Below are 25,512 nucleotides of genomic sequence, written 5' to 3'. Positions count from 1 at the left end.
TTTGAATGAAGACTTTGAGCAGGCCCTTCTTAAGGAAAGTTGTTTCTTACTGAAAGGCTTGGTGAACATCTAATTACTTCCTTTAGAGCCACTTTGAATTGAACCATAAGATTCCAATGTGTATTGAATTTAAATTCTACTTATGGGCTCTGCTTCCTTTGATTCTGCATTTCTAGCAAGGGGAGCTCCTTACACCATATTAATCATAATATATGGAAGGGCTTCTGTGTTTGCTTCCGCAGTGCAGTAAGTTGTCCCTGAAGATAAAAAAAATCTCCCTTCGAAGAAAAATCTCATTCTAAATGAAGATTTAAATTGAAATTATTGGGGAAGTTAAGAGGAAAAGATATGCCCAGTAAAATTAGAACAAGCATTTAAATGGAAGAGGGTATCTTTAATTATTTTCTTCCTTGGCATAGCAGAAAATCTCATGATATGATAACTAAGGATACTTTGGGGGGTTAAGAGCCCAACAGCAGAAAAGCTAATGGGATTTTTTTTTTCAGATAGAGGTTAAAGTGATGGTACTGTAAGTAGGCTGTCAAACTATCTTAGCTCACCATCTGCTACATATTAATTCACAATGGAGAGATAGGTGAAGTGGGTGTTACTCTTCAGGGGCTATATAAATGTGTAACTTTCTCAATTAGTATTCACTTCAAATGAAGAATAAAATCCCAGGAATCTCAGACCACAAGCCAGGCAGTATTATGTTTAAATGGTAATAGTATATCTATAATATGCAACTCGATCCGCAGTGTATTGCCAAGAACAGAGTCCAAAAGGCTAGGCTAAGCAGTTCACCATTAACCTCCTGAGATTTCTTTGTTTTGGACAGGTATGCAAAGAGGAATAGAATAGATGTGTGTTTCCAAAAGGCTTTTTTTTTTTTTTTTCTTCTTTTTTCCATTTTTTTTAAATTCATTTTCTTTTCATAGAAATAAATGTTGTGGTTTTATTTTGTAGGAACGATATTCTCTTCAAAAGCATCAGCTTCCAGTTTCACCAAAATGAGATCAGGGAAAGGAAACAGCTACTTAAGAAAAACAATATCTATTTTCTCTAATTCCTGTGTGAATCACATACTAGTTGAAGAAAAGTAGAGGAGAATTCTTAAGGTTTTTTGCATAGAGACCCAACAGCTACTCATAAAAGTAGGAATACAGTAGTCTTTCTCATGGTAATGGCAGCATGGAGCTGTATCCCATCTCCTGGATACATGTGGGTCTTACTTTAGGCTAATTCCCTGCATCTCTCAATGAGACTGAAAGCCCTTCTCTTGATCTCAAATGAAGTGATTCAAATGCTTGTACAAGCACAAGGAGTGTGGAAATGTGGGCTGTGTGTGATTTATAACTCTGTTGGACATGCCTGTTAAAATGTGATGAAGTTCTTCTTTGGTAATTAAAAAGTTTGTCTACACTGTGATGTAAAAAATGTCTTCCTTTAAAATAGTAGATATTATTTTCCCTAGTCTCTTCATCGTATACTGTAGCATGACATTTTGGTTAAAAATTAGCAGTGTTTCGGTGAAAATTCTGATAAAACACAGCCTAAGCAGAGCACATCCATCCTTTTTCTACCTAAAAAAAAGCTCTTAAATCTGAAAGAACACTCCATTCCAAGTTAGAAGCACATTTATTTTCCTCATTCATTCATTCATTGCCCAAAGAATATGGGATTTCCCACCATACTTCAAGCAGAATTTTCCCCAGACCTTCTCTTTCTCCTTCCTCTCCCCCCTTGAAGGAAAAATACTAAATTCAGGGAAAAGTAGACCTATGCTCTAACTTTCAATATGCTGCTTCTCCTGTACAAAGCCAAGGTGGTAGCAGCATGTGAACAGCAAAAGGCACAGGATGCAGCTGTGACACTGTCCGAAGCAGGGAATGCAGGGGTACAGCTCTTCTGTAGACACCAGCTGTAACCGTGCGGTCCACCTTGGAGGAAAGTTTCTTTAAAACACACAACCGTCTCCTGCTAAACATCCAGAGCAAAGGTGGCATGCTCAGCCATAATTTAAAGGACCATGACATGAAGAAAGGGTTATGATGTTTAACTTATAGGCCATCCAAATGTTATAGGCCCAAGCAAGTTCCTATTAGCAATAACTCAAGTCCACCGAGGAGATTTGACATTCAAAACTGATGAGCACTAATCCCTTGAGCCCGCTCCGACCCAGCCACGCTCAGGCCACTTGGTAACCTGAGTGACCCAGGAGTCAAACCATGATAACCCTCTTCAATTTAAAGAGCGGCTTCTCCCCATCTGTCTGAGTTCTGACTCTGCACAATAAATTTCCCAAAGAGCATAAAGAGCCATCTAGTGTATATCAAATCAATATCATTGTGGCTTGCAGCGATATCTGAGGCTACAGTTCACAAAATAAACTAGGCCAGGGGCTGGATTTCTGCCCTTGGCAATCAATCAGACTCACTGGGTCATAGATTTTAGTGTAAATTAACACAGCAGAAACAATCACGCTCCCTAGATGATGATATAATACAGTATTTGTTTTTCTTCCCCCCCCCCCGTTTCATTGCTCATGCTCAGCAGCTAAGCTGTACTGAACAAGAATAATAAAAAGCAATGATTAGAAAGGTGGTGGTAATCATAAAGCAGAACATTAATATTCTCCTGACAAATGTATATAAAATGCACATAAAATATATACGCAATATTAAAGGGAAAAAGGAGAGAAGAAGTAGCATTAAGTCACTGATGTTTCAAATACATTATTTTTTATTAAGAATCTTAGAAATGATATTGTAAATTGTTGAAAGTTGTTATCACTTTCTTTCATTAACAGATTTTACTCCAAAGATGCTAAATGCTGTATTATTGTCTTCAGATACCACCTCCTATACACAGTGTAGAGCACACTGATAACTCCTTTCTCCACTTGAGATTCGGGGATCCTGATGTTTGCCTGAGCATTGCCATCACTTTTCCCCAGAGGAGTTTTAATTTTTTCTGAGTTTCATTGTTATAGGAGAAGAGGCACCTAGTATTTCATGACACACACCTTTACATTTATCTAATCTTTTCAAATTTTCTCGGAATGTGCCACATATGAAAGCCTTGCAGGAATTACTATAATCTCTAATTATTCAATTGATGTAAGACAGTGTATTGTATTTTCTGTCAGAACCTCAGGAAGAAATGTCAATATTTTTAGCATTAGCAGGACAGTTTTTGAATTATATACACTCATCTTGTAATTTTATTTTATCTCCTGCATCTTCTCAAAATAATTTACAGGAAGGAAACTAAGTAGGGTTCTTTAATTTTTGCAAAACCGGATGGATGTTTAATTAATGCGATGGAAATTTCTGGTAAGAAATCATTTTATTCTTTAAGGGTTCAAACCTTTACATTACTGTTCAGATAGCATAATTCTGTTCAGAATGTATTTATTTGCAAAATATCTCATTAGATTATACAAACAATATTTAGTTTAGATATAATAAAATACTAATCTGTGTACAAAAGCTACATGGTATGGATTAGAACTGTGTGAGAATAATAACTACTGTGCAGGAGTGGTTTCTGTTGAATAACCAGAATAATAAGATTTATCAAATAACAGTTATAAGCAGGAATTCATTTCTTAGATTAAGTTTATCCACTATTTTCTGCCAGAGGCATAAAGAAACAGAAGCTTCAAAGGTAGCTCTCTTCTGAGACGACTGAAGGCAAACTATACATCCTTTAGTGACAAGTGTACTCTGACTAACTCAGGAAAGCTCCCAAGTAGTTGCTAACAAAGCCAAGATACAGGGTAGAACTGAGGGGTCTGCCACCACACCGATGCGACAGATATCCTCTTTCTTGTGCAGCAGGGGTGCCAACTGGACTATAAAAATATAGTCATTGCAGGGCTGCCCAGCGTTCCTCCATGAAAATTATGAAGGAGACCATTTTCTCAGTCTCTCAGTTCTCATTTAGTCAGAGGGCACGTCATATATATCTGAGGACTTGTCCGTGGAGAAAATAAAATTTCTGAGACAGAATTAGACAAAATTAGACATTTACAGTGTTAGTGACAGGAAACTGAATAGTTTGTGTAAGGCAAAACAACCTCCTCCCACTAAAAATAACCTCAAGGACAAAAAAGACCCCAACCCAGTCTATAGGCTGAAGAAGATTTCCTTTCTTCATGACAGTCTACACATGAACAGCTGAGTTGCAAAGTCTTGCAAGTTATTATTTTGGATTTTAAGCTTAGATTCCTCAGGAAAATTCTGGTTGTGGACCACTCTATCGATGTATTCTGACAGCTACTATTCTACCCATTTTCCTAAAAGCTGGTGGAGGGCAAGATTATCTTGAGATAGCAACCACCTTCTGTTTGTTCACAATAATTCTAGGTTTAGCTTAAATAGCTGGCTTGGGATTTTTAATGTCCAAAATGTAGCAATTAACTCTGCTGATGCTCTATGGAAGTGGTTAAATACAAACTGCTGATTTTCACTTGTTTTTAAAAAACTTCAGTATTCATATGCAGAGAAATTTGGCTTAAAAGAGTCATAGGGCTCCACACTGCATCACAGAAAGAAGAGCATAGAAAATGTCTCAGCAAATTTTATTTGACCCTTTGGGAATATGCATTATTCTGCAGACCTTAATTATGTAGTGGCAGTGTATTTTTTCATCAGAGTGCTTCATTCAGACAACAGGCTGGATGCACATAGGAGCAGAATTAAGACCTCACAGGGTATCATAAATCTCACCTCACCCAACTTGGTCTTTCTGGAGTTTGCCACCTAAGCTTCTTTCCTCTGACATATTTTCAAGCAATTTGAAATAATAATTTTCTTGCCCCAATATCTTTCCCTGCATTTTGTCAACGTGAAGTGGATCTTCATTTAATAATGTCTACATGAAACAGCTCTGCATCTTTGGAGTGCTATGATAGTAATCCTTTAATAGGAAGCAAATGCTATCTATCAATATGTTGTGCTGTGCAACACAGTAGGCCATGTGAGAAGTCTGCATTACATCATTCATGGACTTTCCAGGCTTGTATTGTCCTTTCAGTGAACCTGAACAGAATATTGAGCTTATAACAAAAACTGAAACCCAGGGAGTTACTTGTGGTTTAGGGATTTTGCACAGCTTCAATACACACGTACTGGGAGTCATCGCAGTAGGCCAAAGATATATTTCAGCCACTTGTGAGGTAGTAATGTTAATAGGTAAAAAATTTGCTTCCTAATAGAAAAGATCTTCATTCCTCCATTTTAGAGATCTTGTGTTTGAGGTTTGGGGTTTTTTTTTTCAATGAACACAGTACACTTGTGTCAGGCATCTCTAATAGTTTTTGCAATTCTCCATTTTTAGAAAGTAGGCATGTATTTCTGTGACTATAATTGTAGATATTATTCTATGGATATCTGAATGTATGATTCTGTGTGTGTCTCTATGCCTGTATATAAAAATAATGAAGTATTCACTGGACTAGAAGAAAGAAGGAAAAATTACAAATCCTACAGTCCAATGGGCAGGGTACTCCCCTAAGATGTGGGAGAATCCAGTTGCAGTCTCTGTTGAGATGAATGTTAATTACATACTGAAAGTAGAACACTTCCAGTGGGAGAGATTAAGAGGTACCAGCCCATGGATTAAGTCACCTTTGTAGAAGATTTGTGTTTAGAGACAACTGGGATTTGATCCTAATTCACTCAAAAGGTGAGCGCTCCTAGGCAGAAGGGAGCTCATTTCCATGATGTGAAAGAGAAACTCTACTCCTAGCCACTGCATAAGTTTTGATCCTGCAAGTGAGATGGGCAGAACCATATCATACTTTTTAAGCTTGTGAAGTCTTGAGCATGAGACTAGAATTACAGCTCAAGTCTGGCAAGACAGTAACAGCCCTTTCTGTGAAATTCTGGTGTCTTGGGAGTTTCACAAGTAGAAACAGGCATGTTAGAAATGCAGATACCTCCGACATTTAGGAATGGAGGTAGGAACACAGGCGAATGAGAATCTGAATGTTATACTTCAGTCCCTTAAAGAAGCAGGTTTTTTTCCATATTCCCCCATGAATTTGTGGCCATGTGGTGTTATTTTGTCCCTTTCATTTCCAGTGTACACTTCTGGCCCTGTCTTCTCCTGCATCTTCTTTGTCACGAGCATTCTGACTGACCTCAGAAGTCAACTGCTTTAAGGCATATTTTCATAGGGGTCCCTTTGTGATAATGCTGCCCAAAAGTTGTCCTGCTATAAGACTATTCTTAGGTTTCACTAGACCTAAGAGCCATTGCCTCTGCTTGCCCTGGGAAAGTCGAATGTCCATCATGAAATGTCCCAGCATCATGAGGCAAATTGCAAGTTGTGGAAAAGAGTGTGCCGGAAAGCAGTTATTCTTTCTCCCACATGGATGAACAACAGCTGCTGTGTGTCAGGGTTCTTTATTTTTACAGTCAGGTCAGCAAACTTTCTTCTAAACAGCTTCTGTACTTTGTGCTTCAGGAGCAATTGTTGAGGTATCTCTGCAAGCCCTTGCTACCTGACTTCCAAATACATCTGTAGAGAAACTATGATTACATCTAATGAAACACTTAGGTAAATGTGCACAAATGACAATCGTTAAAACCAAAAAGGGCATCCATCTTTTCTCTTTTGTTTGGCATGAGGACAAAAAATTTCATAGACCTAGAATGAAGACGTGAATAGAAAACACAATGTAAGTCCTCATATTTCTTCTAAACAACCCAGGTATCTTTTCTCCATGGATTTATTCCTAAATTCGCTTTACTGTTTGAAATAGTCAACTAATTAAAGGAAAATAGTATATCTGAATTACATCTTTTTCTTTTCTACTATTCAGGAAAAGTACTTCTTAAACTACAAGGAAAAATACTTACCAGGCTGCTTAAAGCCAGATAGATCTTTAAATATTGAGAGAAAACTTGGTGCTATCATTTTTTTTTTAATCATATTTCCCCAAATTTAGTTATATACAGATAACTGGAATAATCCTAGAAAGGGAAAAAAAAAAATGCTGTGTTTCTTACAAGACCAAAAATTCCAATAAATCATTTGGGACTGAGTAGTGAAAGTGATGCAAACTTCAGTTAATTTGGAGGTTCATCTCCATAGCTAATTTGACAAATGGCACTGAAATTTAACTGGTATTTTTCTTCTATGCATGCCTTTTTTGTTTGGTGACTGTAAGGGTTATTGGCATGGCTTGTTTCCTTCATGTTACTGCTTTTCATAAAGTTAACTAGTAGAAATGGTGCCAAGAGAGAAAAAAGAAACCCAGTTGGTTCATGATTTAAAGTAATAAAATGATACAGTATTAAAATGGCAACAACCCTGCCCTTACAAAATTGGCTGGTGCAAAACTAGACTAGTTATTTACAAACTGCATGCGAAATATAAAGCAATAAAGAGAAAGGCATATTTGCTCATTGTTTTACTGAATGCCATAAACAATAACTACTAAAATTCTGGAAAGTAATGCTCTGCTTATTTTTCTAAGTAACATTAAAAAGCAGCTTAACTTAAACGGTGAACCACGAGAAAATCATTTCTAATTATTTTAAGTAATATTTAGATCAATTCATAGTAATCTTATTATCTTTCATGTTTATGTCAGTATTAGATTACTTTCATGTTTGTTTAAGGTCTTTTGTTTTTTTGAATGTCGGTTTCAAAGGCAAATTGAGCATAGTTAAAATAATCAATGTCCTTTGTGGTTTCAGCATATGCAAATAACAACAAGTTGAAAGGAATCCAGTGCTTTCTTATACAAACTATTAGGCTTTTACTGAAGAAAACCAGAATTATCTAGCTAATTATATCATTCATTATTGCTACCTGCATATAGTCAGTAACTTACAGTCTATGAAAGAAAATTATAGTGAAAGAGATATGCCAGGAGAAAGAATAGCAGCTGGGCAGACTCTATCCCTGTAGAGCATTGGTTAAAAGATGTTTTTTAGTTGCTTATGTGAATAGTTAGGAATAAACTACAGTCTGGTGCTGAAATGACTGAATTTCACCTAGGAAGGTCTGCATTTACTTTCTTGTTGTACAGACTTTCTCTATGACCTTCAACTGATTATTTCATTATTTCTGACCTCTGGCCTGGAGCTAAATAGAGCGGAGGTGCTTCTTTCTTCCTTGTTTGCCTACAGAGTATAAGAAACTTGGGGTGGGAGTCATATATGATGTGCTTTGTGATGTGCTGATGTGGTGTGTAGCCTGGTAGGTTGACCATCTTGGCTGCAGACACTCTCCCAGGTTGTACAGAATGATGATACTAATCCAACAGGCCACCTGTAGATGAAAACATTCATTACATTTACTAGTTAGATTTACTAGTATTAGATTAGATTTACTAGTATTTCCACCAGAGCCATAATTGCATTGGTGAAGTGCTAAAAATTTCTCAGCACGAGTCACCTTCTGAAATGTTTAATGGGAATGGAAAAAACCTGAACTAATTGCTAGTGTCTTATTCTTTGTTGTTTTCTCTTTACTTCTTCCTCGTGTGTTTAGTGACTGACTGTGATGAAAAGAAAACAAACATTTTACGAGAATTCTGTTGGGACTTTAGGGGTTCCATTGCAATAGAAGGTACAATGGGTATAAAGAAATGGCAACACTCAACAGGACACTTTCTACTCCCAGTCTTCCTGTTATTCAGAGAGAAGAGAACTGACTGGCGTGTGCTGTGGTTCCTGCTGGTCTATGCAAGTAGGTTTTTTCCTGGAAGAAGAAACTAAAACATGTCAGGAGAGCAGTGAAATGCATGTCCAAGGGCCAGATAAGTCTTTCCCAGATTCAGGAATACAAACATGACTAACATGTAGGAATCAATAGGTTCACGTGAATATGAAAATGTGCAAACTAGAAGATCAAAAAAGGAGAGGTTTCTAGAAATTGTAAACTCATTCCTTTTGCTGTAATGAATTGTAGAAAAATTATAGATAACCTGCACTACTCTTGAAAGAACATGAGGTGAGACAGAAGAGAAAAAAGTATGTGAAACATCTTGAAGAACAGATTTTCAGCAGTTAGTCAGGATAGAAACAGGAAGTTGTTACTACCAAATTCAAATTATGTAAGTCAAAACTTCTTTTTCAATAAATATTTGTGTTACACAAAGCATTCAGAAAACTAGAAAATTCTGAATATTTTGTAAAATCTTGCAAGCAATTTGAGCACTTTTGGGGCAAAAATGCAATTATACTTGAACTGATATAGATGATCTAATAAAAAAGTGTAGAGAAGAAGATATATAGATATATGAATCAAAACAAAAACTATATTTATTCTAATAAAAATTATTATTTAACTGAAAACTTCAAAGCATACCAAAAGGAAATGAAAAGCCAAATTGGGGGACAAAGAAAATAAATATTCTGATTGTTCTGGATGGTAAAATAGCTGTTCTTAAAAGAGATACAATGTTAGCAAGCCAAAATACCCCAAAAAACTTGAACCTCTCTTTAAAATTACAAACTGCAAGAGTGCATTTGAGTGACTGAGCTTCAGTGGGACCAAGAATATATTTCATGTCCCAAGGAACACCAAGCAGTGAGATTCATTAAAGAAAATTATCAGCAGAACCAACGAAAGTTTTAAATCTCATGATTTTGTATTGATTGTCCCTGTCAAAGTTTACATTCCTGGATTCAGACTGTTTCTAAGAATCTCATCCAATAATTAAAAAAAAATATTTACATAATGAAATTTTTTTTTATTCTTTAAAGTTATTTTTTATCCTTCAGTCTCATGAATTCTGAATACTTGCATTTGGCAACAAGGGAAAACTGAATTCTGTAAAGGGCTGTCTGAAAAACAGAAGACCTTAGAAGCTATTCATAGTTAGCATATAGTTTAATAATCAGCCTTCATTCTCGACAAGACTAACTAAGCATTATAGAATAAAAGAATAAGGGAACACTCGATTTCTTTGAAACATATATTTAAAAAATGAGCAAGGAAATAATTTACTATTTTCAAAATTAACTTGTGGGATTTGTTGTTGCAGTACATTTTGTCCTAAATAAAAACTTTATTTGTGCATATAATTATTGTATATAAAAGTATAAATAGTCATAACATTATAATTCTATTAAGAATACTTTCTGGGATTGCACTAACCAAGGTGGAACTAGCAGTGCTAATCATACTTATATTCAGGAAATAAAATCAGTCTCCGAAATTGTGAATTATTTTATTGTGACAGAATTTGAGAATTATAGGTATTTTTTTATGCATTAAAAGCTAAACATTTATCCCAACTAACTTGAAGTGCCCAACTGCATTATTCCTGTCTTCCTTCAACAGTAAAAGTTCATAGCATGTTTTGACTTGCACTGTAAAGGTGCAAATTCTTCTCCGCTGAGGTACCTTCTAAGCCAACTTATGTTACGAATTTTTCTATGCTCCTTAGTCATTTTAATAAAGAACCCAAAGGGTTCATGCACATTAATGGTTTAGTTCAGCTCCTGAAATTTACCTCCCAATTTTCTCCCCATTCCTGTGCATTAGTTCACACTAGGACAGCCAAACAAGATGAAATAAAATGGGACCCATGAGATCACACTGGAGCTAGTCCAAATTAAATTTGCTTAACCGTCTAAGACAGATATTATTCATGCAAAGCATAGTTACAATTATTGTGAAAAAAGTAAATTATTGATAGAATTTGAAATAAAAGTGCCTCATATTACCATCAAGACTAGTTGTTCTTTCTGATTAATCTCCTGTTTTTAAAACGGCCCAGTCCACAGAAACAGATAACTAGAAACCATGCGTAATGCTAATAAACATTGAGAACACATGCATTCAAGTTAGATCTGAAAAACTCCATACTTGGTGTTGCTTTTTGAAAAGAAGCAATGCTGAACATCTTACTATTTCACCTCCAAAGTTACTGAACCATGTTGCAGTAAGAGCAATCAATATTGGTTAATAGGCCAGATCTGTGTTATTAGTATTCTTTACAACCTTGACATACTTCATTTTATGTACAGATTGCCTATGAAAACTTGGGCTTATATCTTGTCTAGACAATGCCTTACATGGCCATTCAAATTAATAATGTGCCAGAATTATCTTATGCTTAATGCAGCTGTGCTCTGTATTGACTCTGAAAATTAAATTTACTTCATGGTGTCTATTGACAGCTGGGTCTCAAGCATATTTAATGGATTTGAATGGAATTTGGGCTATGGCTTATGCCTCCAAGCAAAATGTTGATAGCTAATAATTTTCATTAAAAGTGAGAGTGTTTATATATAACCATTTCTCTGTATATTATATCAGCATAAAACGAAGTTTAAGATCACCTTTCAGTTCACTCAAAGCACCAAGAAGAAATCAAGAGAAAAGAAAAATAACCTGTTTGCTGTATTTAAATGCAAGTTGTTGGTTTATTAACGATGTATTTACAAATATGTGGTAAGGGAATCCTATTCCAGTTGAGAAAAATAACTTCAGTTCCAGGAAGGCAGAGACAATACCTCAAGTTGCATCTGAACATAATGAAAAACCTCATACATAATATATTTATTGACAGCTCTGGAAATTGAACTTCTTTATTTATTGACAGCCTACATACAGCATAGGCAGTGCAAGTTTCTTTCACTGCTGAGCCAACATACTTTTAACTTGGACAGAAGAAACTGCTTTTTCTGAAGGTAATAGAATTTGGTCACCATATCAAATTGTTCTTCGGATTATCTATGAAATATCCAAAAACTATGTAAGCCAGTACTGATTTGTCTGGTCAGTTTTCAACTCCAGAACATGTTCTTTGGAGACACCTAACAGAAACAAATTTTACTCACTACTAATATGAGATTTACTACTGCTGCTAAATCTACGGGGAGACAGGTATACATCTTATTACTGGGAAGGCTAAAAGCCTCTTAGGTCAATAATCAAACAACTTCCTTTTTATAATTAATATCAAAATTAGTTGCTTTGGTTCTAGCAGCCATCAAATGAGCAGGTAAAATTCATATCTTTTTTTGCCACCCCACAAGTGATCATTGCCCACTATGTGTCTTTGGTAGAGTTACACTGCAAATGGCAGTATTTGCTTGACAGAAGGCATAAAGACTGTATGATTCTTATTTTTTTTTATCCCTTGTCTCCAATTCTTCTTAAGTTTGAAATTATCACTTTAAAAAAAAATATTTTGACTGTTTCTGCCATTTGTAAGCTCAAGAAGAGTGAAAATCATGCTTTATAGCTTTCAAGTAATAAACTTTCCTGGAAAATATGTCAAAAATATTCAAGCGAGAAAACTGAAAATCAGGGGATAGATCTCCACAATGTCAGGTTGCTCATTTTACACAAGATTTTTTCCTAAACTTAGAACATGGGCAGTTCAGGAAGGGCTGCACTGGGCCTTAGCAGAAATAAAAGCAAGCCTGAAATTCAGATGCAAGTCCCACATGCTCTAGAAGGCTCTGTGAAGTCCATTAGCAGATACCCTGGCAGTTTACCTTACATGCAATAAAACTGTTTCTGTTTAGGACCTCCCAAAAAGTGTTGTGTGCAGTATAAACCACTGAAAAAAACATTTCCTTTTTTTTGCTTGTTTCCTTTTTCTTCCTGCACTCTTAACACTTTCTATACAAAAGTCAGTGGCAAGAAGAAAGAAGAAAGTGTATGTATTGCAGGTGTTATATATATACAGATATATAACAAAGAAATGCTATACATGTATATACACACATATTATACATTTATAGAAATACACATACACTTAAACATACAGAATAATACATAATCCAAAGAAATTTAACAGAGAAATGCATTACAAATAGAAGACAAATATGACACCTGGCTCAGGTTTCTGGGAACTGTCAGAAAAAAACTGCAGTCGCTGACTCACATCACAGGCAGAAAAGATTAAAGAAAAAAAGAGTAGTAGTTTCATGTGGAAGAATGTTCAGAAGATTAATCAAAGTTGCAGGGTGTAATGTATCTAAAGATTAAGAATGGGCAGTGGCATACAGGCCAGCACACAATTAAAAAGAAAGCAAGAAAGCATGACGTTACCAGCTGGCACATCCTCCATAGGAGGGAAACAGTGTGTGATATTCCATGGTCTCAGATGAGATGTGCTGTGAAACAAATATACAAAGGCTTCACAGATAACCTTAATTTTCTTCTTGTGAATGTTTCACCTTACAGTTCAGGCATGTTATGGTTTGATAATGTTTTTAATTGGAAATGGCTTGTTTGAAGACAAATTCCTAAAAGATTCTTTCTCTTGGACTTTCCTTTGAATTCACTACTGATGAGAAGTTTGCCTCTTTACAGAAGAAAATTAGGTTGTACACCATGAATCTTTCATATACCCCAAGATTTGAGAGATCTGGTTGAACTTAAAAGTCTTTTAAGCCAGATTCCCATGACTGCATTCCCACTTTCTGATGACACAAGCTGACTACAATTGTCTTTCCTTCTACAGGATTTTTTTCTGTAAAAAAATGCAAAAATAACATGCCTCTCTCTGACAACAGTGCTTGGATCTGTCTTTTATCCTTTCTGAGTTATTTTGATTTCTGGCAGTCCCGCTATGCATTTTGCCTTTCCGAAAGCTACACACATCTTAGCTTTATGCAGAGGTCCAGACAGCAAAATCTCATACCACTTTTGTATCAAAATGTATGGTTTTTCTCATGTTGAACAAATCAAGAAATTATTGAGGTTGATCTTATTGGAAAAGGAGCAACTTTTAACCAAAGATGACAAAACTGAATGTCTTTCAATACACAAGGTGAAACACTGGCTGGACAATGTATTCTCAGTTAACAAAATGTCGTTATTACTAACGGTGGGGTTTGATGCCAAAAGTTTCTCTTCCTGTGACTCAAAGCAAACAAAAGAACAAAGATTGTTTCAGTAACACTATCGGAACTGTCCAAATTGTTCGGTTATTATTTTTCATTCTTAAAATGAAACCCAGGAAACTCAGCTAGTCTTCTCAAACACAAAAGAAAGTCATCAATTTTCCTTTTTGTGCATTTACCTTTAGAAACTTATCAAACCTTTCAAAATACTTTTCATCTTAAATTTTTGCCACTGGTAATGATGGTTGAAGTATATCATATAAGTGTGAAGACATGTCCCTAAAGAATGCTTTAATAGCAGATTCCATCTCTGCAAATGTCAGGAGTATTTTTCCTCCTTTCTCTTTCTTTCTCTTCTATCTCCTTCATTTCTTTTCATGGGGAAAAAAAAAAAGAAGCCCCATAGTCTTTCAGGATTTATCTTGTGATAGAGTAATAAAGCAAGACTATATTGTGTAGAGTCCACATGTTTTAAATGTCAGGAATTGGAAATCAAATCATGGAAGTAAATTTGGTTTCTACATTTTACATAATTTATATTGTAAAATATAAATTTTATATTTTAAATATATATTTTACAAATAGCCATACTGTGACACCCTGTGATTTCCTCATATATACTTTTAAAGATGAGACAACTAAGACATTCCAATTATGCTATTTGGCTCTTCCATAGCTACAGAAAACAAAAGCTACAAACTTTTAATTAATTTCTGTAATAGAGATCCTGATAACATCCACTCATGGGTCATTTTTAATTTTGAAATAAAAGAAACTAAATAAAATAATTTCCCAATAGCAATAATAGATTCCAGATTGCTAGAATATGTAATCTAATGAACTAGCAACAGCATTGAAAATTTTACTAATTATGAGCAGGGTTTTTCTTTCCCACTCTACTCCCGTCACATCAGCTTCTTAAACAAACCAGGGTCTCCACCATATAAAAGAAGATGAAAGAATAGATGCAGGTTATAAGATGGATCACACAATAAAAATGCTTACCTCCTCTTCAGATGCTCCAATAACTTCTTTACCACCAGATCCCCACTACACAGCTCCATTTGCTATTTGAGTCTTGCCTGTAAAATACAAGTCAGTCACTGTGAAAAATAGTAAATACATAGATTATGTTCATATTTGATGTGGGACAGATTTCAATAGTTTTGGGAGGACCTCAAAGGAAGCTAATGCCGAATGTAGCAGCACTCTTGTAAGAGAGTGACTAGAACATACGTTGGTAGCTTGGATTTTCTAATGGAGTGTGCTTTTATATCCCTTTAAATCCTCCTAAAATTTAAGTATATTGTTTATAATTTCACCTGCATTACTTCCAATCTCCAGATGGATTTTATTTGCATAAGAGTTCCCAGGAGGGCTTTGCTCTAAAGAAGCCTTGCTGAACCAATTACAGAACTAATCATTTCTTTAAACAGATATTTGTAAATAAAATAAAAGATCTATAGAGTATGTCAGATGTGAAAGGTTAGGCACTGAGCACAATAACAAAATAATTTAATTTTAAATACATGACTTTGCCTTAATTAATTAGGAGGTGAACTGAGCCTCAACTCCCAGCATAGTTAAGAGAGAACAGTCATGCTTATGCCAAAAAGCAGATTATAAAAAAATGCAAGGCTGAAAACTGTTTTCCTTTTACCAACTAGTGAGTGCAAGCATAACGTTTCTTCAAGCAGGGGAAGCTCTTGGAGATAGCTCTGGAGGCTGCTTTGTATCACTGCATGACAGGAAAGTGGCTGTAAAGACTACAGAATGGACACTTATGTGCTTTATTTGACCTTTAGATATAGCTTTGCATCAGGAAGGAGACCCTTCAAAGGTACCAAGGTGACAAAATCAAGAGTATTAAATCTCTAACTACTAGCAAGCATCTGGAGTGGAGTCCAATAACACATTTGCGATACTTTTTTTTTTTTTCAATAGTATCTGTAGCAGCCATGAGTATCGCTTTTAAACCCTAATCTTTAAACTGCTAAATACAGGAACAAAAAATTGACAAAAATCCCCATAAAGTATCTATCTTGATTATTTTCCACCCTGAAAGTTTTTTGGGAATCATGACTGTCATTTGGAACTACAGCCACAGTCCTGTAAGCAGGTTCACGTGTGACTGGTGATGCCTCTGGGGACTTCCAGTAAATCCTATAAACTCTTCAGAGAGGCAGAATTACTCATGTGCATAATCATCTGAGGGACAGATAATTATCTAATAATAGTTTCTTTTAGTCTGAAGTTTTAAAACGTTAATTTATAATAGCAACAGTGTATCCCTTTTAGTGTAATATTATTGCAATTGGCCTAATACGTGCATTTTATCTTTTATCTCTGGAAGCCTGAGGGATGGAAGGAGGGTGGAAGGAGAGGGCAGAAAAACAGTAAACCAGTGACTGCTCTTATCTTTGACATGCTGTGAATAGACAGGATATTAGACTAATACCCACAAAATCACAGATAAATGATTATCTTGTCTTGATTACTACTGCCCTTTAACAGGCTCCTCTTTTTAGCCAAAGACATTAGTTCTAATTTATTTGACACAAATTTCAAGGCCTTCTGCCAAGAGGAGAGCAAAAGCTTCATGAAAATGTTCTTAGCATAAATTTGGGACAACACTTGTAAAATGAGTCGATAAAAAGAAAGAAAAATCTTTCTACTGAAACCAGAGAATCTTCCAATTTAAAGCAGTTCTGGTTTCTATATTTTACCAAGTATTTATAATAAAGACTTAATTCACCTTTGATGTGAACTTCCTAGCAAAAGCTGCGGCTTAGAGACTGTCTATATTATAAGCACTTAATCATAAAGTACAGGACAGCACACTTCATACCTTCATATGATTTATTTCCTTACAGAATAACCTTTAGAAACATGAAAGCTTTCATTTTTTCTGTTGTGTTTCTGTGCTAATTAATTTTCAAGAAGAGTCAACACTTTATTTCAGCTGCCAGGGAAATTATTTGCCTTGCCGTAGGAAAACACATCACTGTATTATGAACCTCACTCACAGCTGGCGATGTTCCTAACAGCCTGGGATGTTGGCGAATTATGTCAACGTCAATTTGTTATGTGTATTCTAAGCAGCATTTTTTTAACTTTTTGGATCCATTTCTCCTGAGCAATACATGCTATCACTTTCACAGTTGCACAGGTTTAACTTGGAGCAGTTAATTTGGCCTGAGATTTGTTTGTTTGGTTTTACCTTTTTGGTACTTCTAATGTCAAGTACATAAGAACTGAACGCATGAAGAAGCATATTTTGCCCTTCCTATTAGCAAGGATCCCTGGGTGACAGGGAAGATGCACGCAGGGGGCTTTTCCAGTCCAATGGTCGGTTTGCAGTTACTGCAGTTAACATTTTCCTCTTTGGTTTTGCTGGTTTATGTTTTCTGTAATTCTTAAGTGACTTTCTGTGTAATGAGGCTGTTGTTCAATAGTGGGAAGCCATGTTTTCTCTCCTTCTGCTGTAGCTTATTTGGGTACTGGTACTTGTAGCATTTCTGATATTAAACCCACACTAAATTTCATCTTAGAATGATGGAATAATTTGTGTTGGGAAAGACTTCAGCTAGTCCATCTTTCTGTTCCAAATGGGGGTAATTTCAAGGCTAGATCATGTTGACTGGGTCTTGTTCATTTGAATTTAATTATCTCTAGTCTTCAGTTTTAGAAAAACAAAAGTGGGAATTCTTCCAAAGACACAGCTTAAAGAGATGTAGAGGCTACTTCAAGAGAACTAAATTCAGTACAATATGACTTCTGCATACGTATTCAATTCTGAGTAAGATCAACTCAATAAGGACAAAAATTTTAATTGATTAATTTACCTGAGTATTTTACAAATACTTGAAATTTGTTATGGGTCTAGAAGGAAAAGAGTGAAGATTATTTGTTGAGTATGAAGTTTCAAGTAGAGTACTTGTCATTTTTTTTTTAGACCTTCATTCAGAAGAAGCACTCATGAATATTCCCATCAAAGCAGTCTTTTCTCCAGAAAAGATAAAATATATTTCTGCTCTAGCCTTGATTCTGAAAAGACTCAAATGTCTGATTAAATTCAGGGATTGGGAATAGTTCCACTGAAATAATCCAGCTGCTAAAAATCCTTGTGAAATTAAATCAAGGAAATGGTTTTGAAATCCTTAAATATAATTTCTACTTTTTTTAATGGAAAGTAAGAATGATCTGATTAGAAAATGACAGTGAAGTAGAGAGAGTTATTAATTCTTATTTTCTAAATTATGTGTAATTTTCTTTACATAGATTATGCCATTTTCATCAAGCTTCTGAAAAAAAAAGACCAAATTCAGGTACCTCTAAACTTGGAATCATTTTTGCATGGACCCAAATTCTCACTTGCTTTCCCATTGAAATTTCCATTCACTTAATTGGAAGCTCTTTATGCTTGAGGAGTAAAAACTAACTAACTGAAGAGCTGTTTTCAGAAAAAAAAATCTGTTTAATTTTTCAACTCAAGAATTTATGAGTAAGAAAGGCAATTTAGTACAAATGCTAACAATAACATGTTAACATTGAGACTTGTCATAGTTAATGACTGGAGTTTTCGAAGACAATTGTTCAACAACTTTGTGCAACAGGAAGCCAAACGGTTTGGAATAATATTATTTATTTGGATTAAATACCACATAAGTTAAATTTGCCTGAAGCATAATTACACTGAATAGAAAATAGAAGCTGAACTGATTGACTTTAATAAATCTAACGGTTGAACAATCAATCCTTAACTGAAGAATACAGAGGAAACATTCATCCGGTTCTTTGTTAGAGATTCTTTTTAGAAATTTGCCAGAATAGTCATAATAAGAGGTGTAATTAAGCCATCAGCCTTTTCAGAGATACATCTGTAATAACTGCCAACAATGAAGTGTCTTATTGTGGATTATACTTCATGTAATTTAAGAAAAACAACTGTAATTGTAAGCAAAGCTTATGGCATCATACCTCACGTTTACACAGGTGTGATGTTATAACTTATCAGACTGAAAGCTTTCTTTATCACAAGAACAGTATAAAAATATCTTACAACACTGCCAGAAGTAATTGGACGGTTAACAAACAAGTGTATTCACCTGTTTAGAAACAGCTCTGCATGCTTTGCATGCAATGTCTGTGCTCCATTACTTAAATAAAAGTGCTTTAAAAGTGAAGGTAAATTTAAGCCTGTCTGAGCTCTTCTGGCTGGTGAGTTTTGCATTATTGACAAATCTGCTGCCGCTGCATTCCAAATATGAACATGGGCCACACAGCATACCATGGGAGACTCCAGCTCACATTATCTCCTTTAACATCAGTGTTTCTGGACTTGGACAACTGTTCCTGTTGAAGGATCTGATGCCGATTGAATGCAGTGACTCATCTAGCAGCTGGGAACAGAAGCAGCCAGTGGCATCACTGGATATACTGGGAGGCCACTGCCAACATCCATTGGCTGGGAACTGCCTGGCTAAGCCAGGCAGAAGAAGGTGACAAGAGCTCAGGAGGGGTTTCCAAACACTTATAGCTCTCTTCTGTGCTTGCCAGTGTGGATTGGAGCTGGTAAGAAGCTGTTTTAGGGTAAAGAGTGCTTGGCCATCTTGCAACCACTCAATCACACTCCATCTCCCACCAGCAGACAGCACCCACTTAGTCCATAGAATTCCCTTCTTCCACACTCAGCTTTTCTGGTTCATGGTCACCTGTTATAAAGAATAATTTACTGGCATTCTTCTGTCTTGCTCGTAGTTGTGTATACCATCTCCTCTCCATTTGCCATCATGGACATGTTCCCTGGACAGCAATCATTTCAGCTGGAAAGCATTCGTGTGGTTTTTACTGCCTCTGGGCCATGCTATTTTGTTACATGTATCTGAAGATTTTTTTCTTCCATCTTTAATTTTTCTTTGAATTTGGTAAATTTCATGTCTTAAATATGATATTTTGGTTAGACAAAGGTTTAGCAAGGTAAATATCTCCTTTGTACTAATACACGCATACCCACAAGCACACACGGACATAAGTATTTGCAGCCTTCTGGTATATTATCTCTTTTATCTCTGAGCACCACTACACCCAGCTTAGATTAATTCTGAAAAAAGGTGCAAGAATAATGGGAAACAATCAGGTAGCAGTAGGGTTGTACATTTAATGGACTCCTTTTTTTTTGTGGTACTGCAGAACTGACCTGGTTAGGGAAAATTGTGAAGGACTGGCTAGAGTATTTAGTACATTTCATTTCAAATTAACTATCTATTGATATTTTATGTGGTAGTTCATACAATCTACAAACACAAAATAATGCTACTATTTTTGCCTCAAAAGTTTTACAAGGCAAATTTAGTTACACTGCCCTTTACAATGCTGAACCCCTGTGTTAAAGACCAGTTCTGTTTTGATCTTCCTAGCATCACCTTTGTGAACAAACATGGTTAGAGCTGACTCAAAAAACCCAAGGAAGGATTCGATATGTGGACTTGCATCCCTTTTAATATATTGATTGTTCACTTGCACCTAGTCATGCAATTAAATCTGATAATAATCTCTCACCCTCTCCTGAAAACTCCTGAGCACAAGCCTGTTGTCATGGATTATCTGAGTCTATCATTTTGTTAGGGTCACCTGAAGTCCTAACGTCAGAGTGAGACAAGAAAAGGGTCTAAGATTTCATTAATTCAGCTCATTTTTTCCATGCCCTCATCATATCTTAAAGGTGTTCGGGGAAAATTAGTGGGGCTCTGAATCTAATATTCAGACTGTATTCATAAACTTGGAGAGTCTTTCTTGGTGGGAAAAGGAGGTGAGAAACTGGAAACTACCTACAAAAATGTTAATAAAATTGTGGAAAGAAATAATTTGTTGTGCATATGTTGTTGTATGTTCTTTTAAAATATTTTAATAACAACTAATTGGCCAGTTAAATTAATATGGCTATACAGAGCCAAAAAATTCCAGGCATGTGAAAATAAGCAGTTTAACTACATCATGCTGAAGTGTAGAAAGAGCAACTTGCTGCACACCACAGACTATGCAAACGCCAACACTGACAGTGTGCATAAATGGAACATGAATAAAGGATCATAAACAGTAATTTAAAAATGTATAGTCTACAGTGTTTTGTTTCAAGATTAGGTTAATTGAATGTGAAATGTTAATTTAAGGAAAAAAAGTGATACATTAAGATTCGCAAATCCTGAAGATTAGTGAGTTAAGGAATACTGGCATAACTGTAAAATAAATTTGACCCAAGAGCATGCAGGTAATCATGAGCTCCTTTATCTTATGGACCTTTGGGTGTAGTGCTTTATTTTTTATTTTACTGTTTGAAAAATAGATTTTAAAGATTTACATACTTGCCACAGAATAATATCTTAAACATGTCTGGATAGAATTATGACTTAGAGGAATTCAGCCATGATAGGTCTTGTATTGAAAAACCTGCCATAACAAATTTTAATTCATAATTGTTATTGAATAGCAAAGACAGATTTAATTATCTCCATTATTGACCTGTTCTAAGCAAGTACCTTATGTTATAAATCCACACATTATTACCAAAGAGCAGGCTGAATGCATAAATTCTCTACCAGTTCTCTCAGCAGGTTCTTTATGCCATAGGAAAACTTCCAAAGGAATAAAATATGTCCATCTTCCTCGAGCTCACCTAGCTAAAACGCAGACACAGATTTGTCAGGGTTGCAGGCCCACAAAAAAATAAAATTATTATTTGGGGGATTCAAGAGAGTTGAATAAGTCAAAAACTGAAATATTTTATAAGCCCATTTAAAAATTCAGTAGTGAAAAAGTGGGTTTGATTGGTTGTGGCATGAGATATAAATTACACAAAAATCCTTCAGCAGCTCTGCCATTCAAACCCATCTGTCCCACAGTCATCTAAAGGAGTGATGACATTGTGTGAAAACAAGTAAAATGTGGGATTCTTTTTCTTAGCTGGAGTAAAGGGGGATAAAATAGCAATGATGACCTTGGTACAGGACATTTCCCAGGGAATTGATGACCGCCGTGGACCATCAACTCTCCCAGCTAGTCATTAATCCCCAGGAAGTGCCCTGTGTCTGCCTTGTTATTGCTTAATTCAATTATTTGTGGTTGTGGCATTTATTCTGTGAATATTTTATTGCTCAATCTGCTCTCTGTCTTACCTCTGCTCCTCTTAAAGTCCATCTCACTGGTGCAGATTGGCTCAGCTCAAGCGCACCTCACGTTTACCAGAACAGACTACGGTTCACACACTTCTGTTTGCCTGCTATTTCATTAAGATATGATAGCTAGAATGGAGTAATAAAAAGTGTACTTTTTTATCTATGTTAGGAATTTCATGAACTGTAATTACCAAACAATGTAGGCAGAATCAGGTTGTACTGGGCATACACATTGCATATATACAAACACCATAACAAAACCAATTGATCCTGATACTTGAAATGTCATTGTTGTGCTGAAAGATTTTTAGGTGTGCCAGATTAGTAGGATGCTACAGTAAAAGTAGGAAATAGGATGGTATGATTTCTTTTTGTTTGTTTGTTTTTTTCTCCTGCCTTGTATCACTCTTGTTCTTATTTCTTGTTCTGAGGATGCAGCATGACAAGTCTTTCAACATCAGCCTCGTTGTTTCTTCCTTAATACTGCGTCTCAACGTTCACCCTCTCTTCTTATTTCTGGCATTGGAATTGTTCTGTGGGGAACTAGAAAGATAAGGATGCTGTATTTAAAAAAAAACATGGCAAAAAACAAGGCTAGTTTTAACCTCTTCAATCCATTTCCCCAAACAACCACACAAATATTTGCACCAGCACAATGGAGGGCCTTGTCTCAAGCCAGGAAGGAGTATTGAGAAGTAAGAATGGCTTAGACAGCCTGCCATGGAAAAAAATGCTACTCTAATTACAGTGTGAGAGTTTGTATTCTCCTCTACACTGAAGGCCTTCACAGTTCTTTGACTGTTTGAAGGAGCCATTAAACAAGTCTAAATATAATCTATGTTTATATTACTACTAATGTGAAAGAAAAAGACCATTTCTGAAGCAGTTGAAAAAAATAGGTGTAGAAATGGAAATTATTAGACAACTTCTGATGGCTAAATCACAACTTATACAAAGAGGTCCACGGCATCAGATACTATGTATGCGAGGGTGTTGAAGGATTTGGTGAATGCCATCACAGGAACATCGTGTCATCTTTTAAGGCTCATTGCAACTGAGCAAAATTAATAAGAACTAGAATAATGTTAATGGGAACTGGAAGAAAGCTGACAAGAACCCCATGAAGTTTGACAAGAAAGAATACAAAACCTTTTGCCTGATATAGAGTAACTGGCCACACCAATATAGACCGGGAACCAACTGTCTGGTAAACAGCCCTGCAGAAAAGGATCTGCAGGTCATGGTAGACAGTAAGTTTGAACATGTGTCAGTAGTGCAACAGCGACAAAGAAGCAAAGATCAGCTGCATCTTGGGCTATATTACAAAGATTGCAGCCAGCAGATATAGAGAATTTGTCCTTCCCTACTAGGTGATGTTTGTGGAGACTGCATCTGGAGTGTTTTGTCCAGTTCTGGTCTCCACAGTACAATAAACACATTGACTTATTTGAGCCAGTCTAGTGGAGACACCAAAATGGTTTAGAGCTGGAACATGTGACATATAAGGAGATGCTGAGAGAACTGAGCTTATTCAGTCTGGAGAAGAGAAAGCCAAAGAGAGGCCCTATTGCAGTTTCCAACTGCATTGATCAGAGGATGCAGATAAAAGCACCAGAATATTCTTAAAGTTGCACGATGACAACCCAGGGGCCACCGATACAAGCTAAAACATGGGAAATTCTGGTTAAATATACAGAAACTCATTTTATTGTGTGGGTGGTCCAGAGAGTTGTGGAGTTTCCATCCTAGCAGGTGTTCAGGATTTGGCAGGATAAGACCCTGAGCAACCTTTATCAAATTAAACCTGCTCTGAGCTGGGGGTTGGACTTTATGACCTCAAGTTGTTCCTCTTAGCTTAAATTTTTCGATGAGTCTATGATTCCAAAACTATATTTGAAATAACATGAGAACAACATTCCAAACACAAGTGCCTAAATGGTGTGGATAACTATCTAACATCACTGGGAGTAGTGTTTCTCTTTCCCTTTGTTCACTAAAAAGCCATCACCAGGAGGCAAACCTTGAACTGTAACATTTCCATTAAGTTCTAGGTTATCAGCAGTGAAAAGTTCACGTACTTTAATAACTTAAATGAAGCTACTCTTGTAAAGATAGTAATTAAACATATTTCCTCTAGTGGAATGCATTGTCGGCACGCCACTTGCTATAAGATGGAAGAAATACTAATGTTTTATATTTGCATTTCTGCTATACCATTAGCATTCAGAATCATGAGAATCAAAACAAGGTATTTGGAAATGTGATGGGAAATGGCTTTGCTTTCTTCTTGATATTGTTGTCACACGCAAGAAAATGCAGGAGTTATTTTCTAGGAAGTAATACTGCTTTGTGCTTTGTTAGAGCACCTAATTTCCTTGAGATCCTTTGAAATATTGCCTAACCTACATTTTTTCCGTACTCTACTCTTTCCTTCCTATGAGCAAAACAAGTGACGGTCTTTACCCCTCCCACACAACTTCTCACATTCAGAGGAGTCAATGAACTAGATGCAAGTCCCATCAGAATTTTTGTAAACTCTGCAAGCTTATAGATACAACCTTTATTTTTCTTGTAACTTGATGAGTGATACATCCAAGGATGATTGTCTGGTCCATTCTATTTGATGCAACTAGACAGGCAGACATGACAGGAATGTGTGATTGTGCTCATTTGCCAAAAATCTCAGTTCTGGTCACTGAATATTTATAATCTCCATTCTGCTAATTTCATTTTAATTTTCCATTAATATCACTAAAGAGACCATGAACCTGAAGTGTACTATTTGCACTCAGAATATTTAGACCCTGGTCTCAGCTCTGTAACTAATTTTTGTGACTTCTTGCAACTCACTATGCGTTTCTCGGTTCCCTAACTTGAAAAAAAAACAGAAAAAAAAACCCATAGGTCATACACTTTTAAGCTATACATGTTCTACTGGTGACTTTTTTCCAGCTTTTGAAATATTTTTATTGTTTATATACACAAAAATCAGGAAGGATGCACATACGAAGATGCTATTATCAGAATAAGTTTGTGACTTTGCATCTCGAAGTGTTAAAAATAAATGTAAAAAGCATGTGTAGGTCAAGATACAAACACGTGACTGCCTATACACACAGAGTAGCGAAATAATTCCTAAATTTTTAAATGCTGCAGTCCTTTGATAGCATAACCATAGTTAATGTTGTGTCAGGGTTTCCACTATAAACTTACTCTTTTATAACTAGGCAATAAAATTTTACCCCAGGCATGAAGTACCAGGTTTCAGCACAGTGGCTGACATTTTTATATGTACATGTTTTCACACACATAAAAAATGAAAAGAAAAAAAAAAGTGTTTAGCTACTTTAATACATGCAAGTATAACTAATATTAAAAAGTTTAAGATACTTTTCAGTTGAACTCATATAATACATATATACACACACAGATATACACATACATAACTCTTAAATAGCTTCTCCTTGTTACTGAAAGACTAGTGGAGAAGGATTATACAGACTCTT

The 25,512-nt window shown here is 35.8% G+C and overlaps 1 long non-coding RNA gene across 1 annotated transcript in view; it reads right to left on the bottom strand.

The window, feature by feature from the left end:
* Window positions 1–2,841: 2,841 nt before the first annotated feature.
* The window catches only part of LOC128851094 (uncharacterized), a 49,215-nt gene continuing 26,544 nt past the window's right edge, over window positions 2,842–25,512 (bottom strand). Inside the window, exons 3-4 of the long non-coding RNA XR_008448351.1 lie at window positions 14,838–14,914; window positions 2,842–8,289 (exon numbers count right to left, since the gene is read on the bottom strand). This is a non-coding gene — a long non-coding RNA (uncharacterized LOC128851094). The remainder of the gene's footprint in view (window positions 8,290–14,837; window positions 14,915–25,512) is intronic.

The sequence above is a fragment of the Cuculus canorus genome, chromosome 2, assembly GCF_017976375.1.
Source record: "Cuculus canorus isolate bCucCan1 chromosome 2, bCucCan1.pri, whole genome shotgun sequence".
NCBI classification, from domain to species: domain Eukaryota; kingdom Metazoa; phylum Chordata; class Aves; order Cuculiformes; family Cuculidae; genus Cuculus; species Cuculus canorus.
Note: the sequence above shows the minus strand (reverse complement) of the source record. Positions and strands in the feature narration are given on the sequence as shown.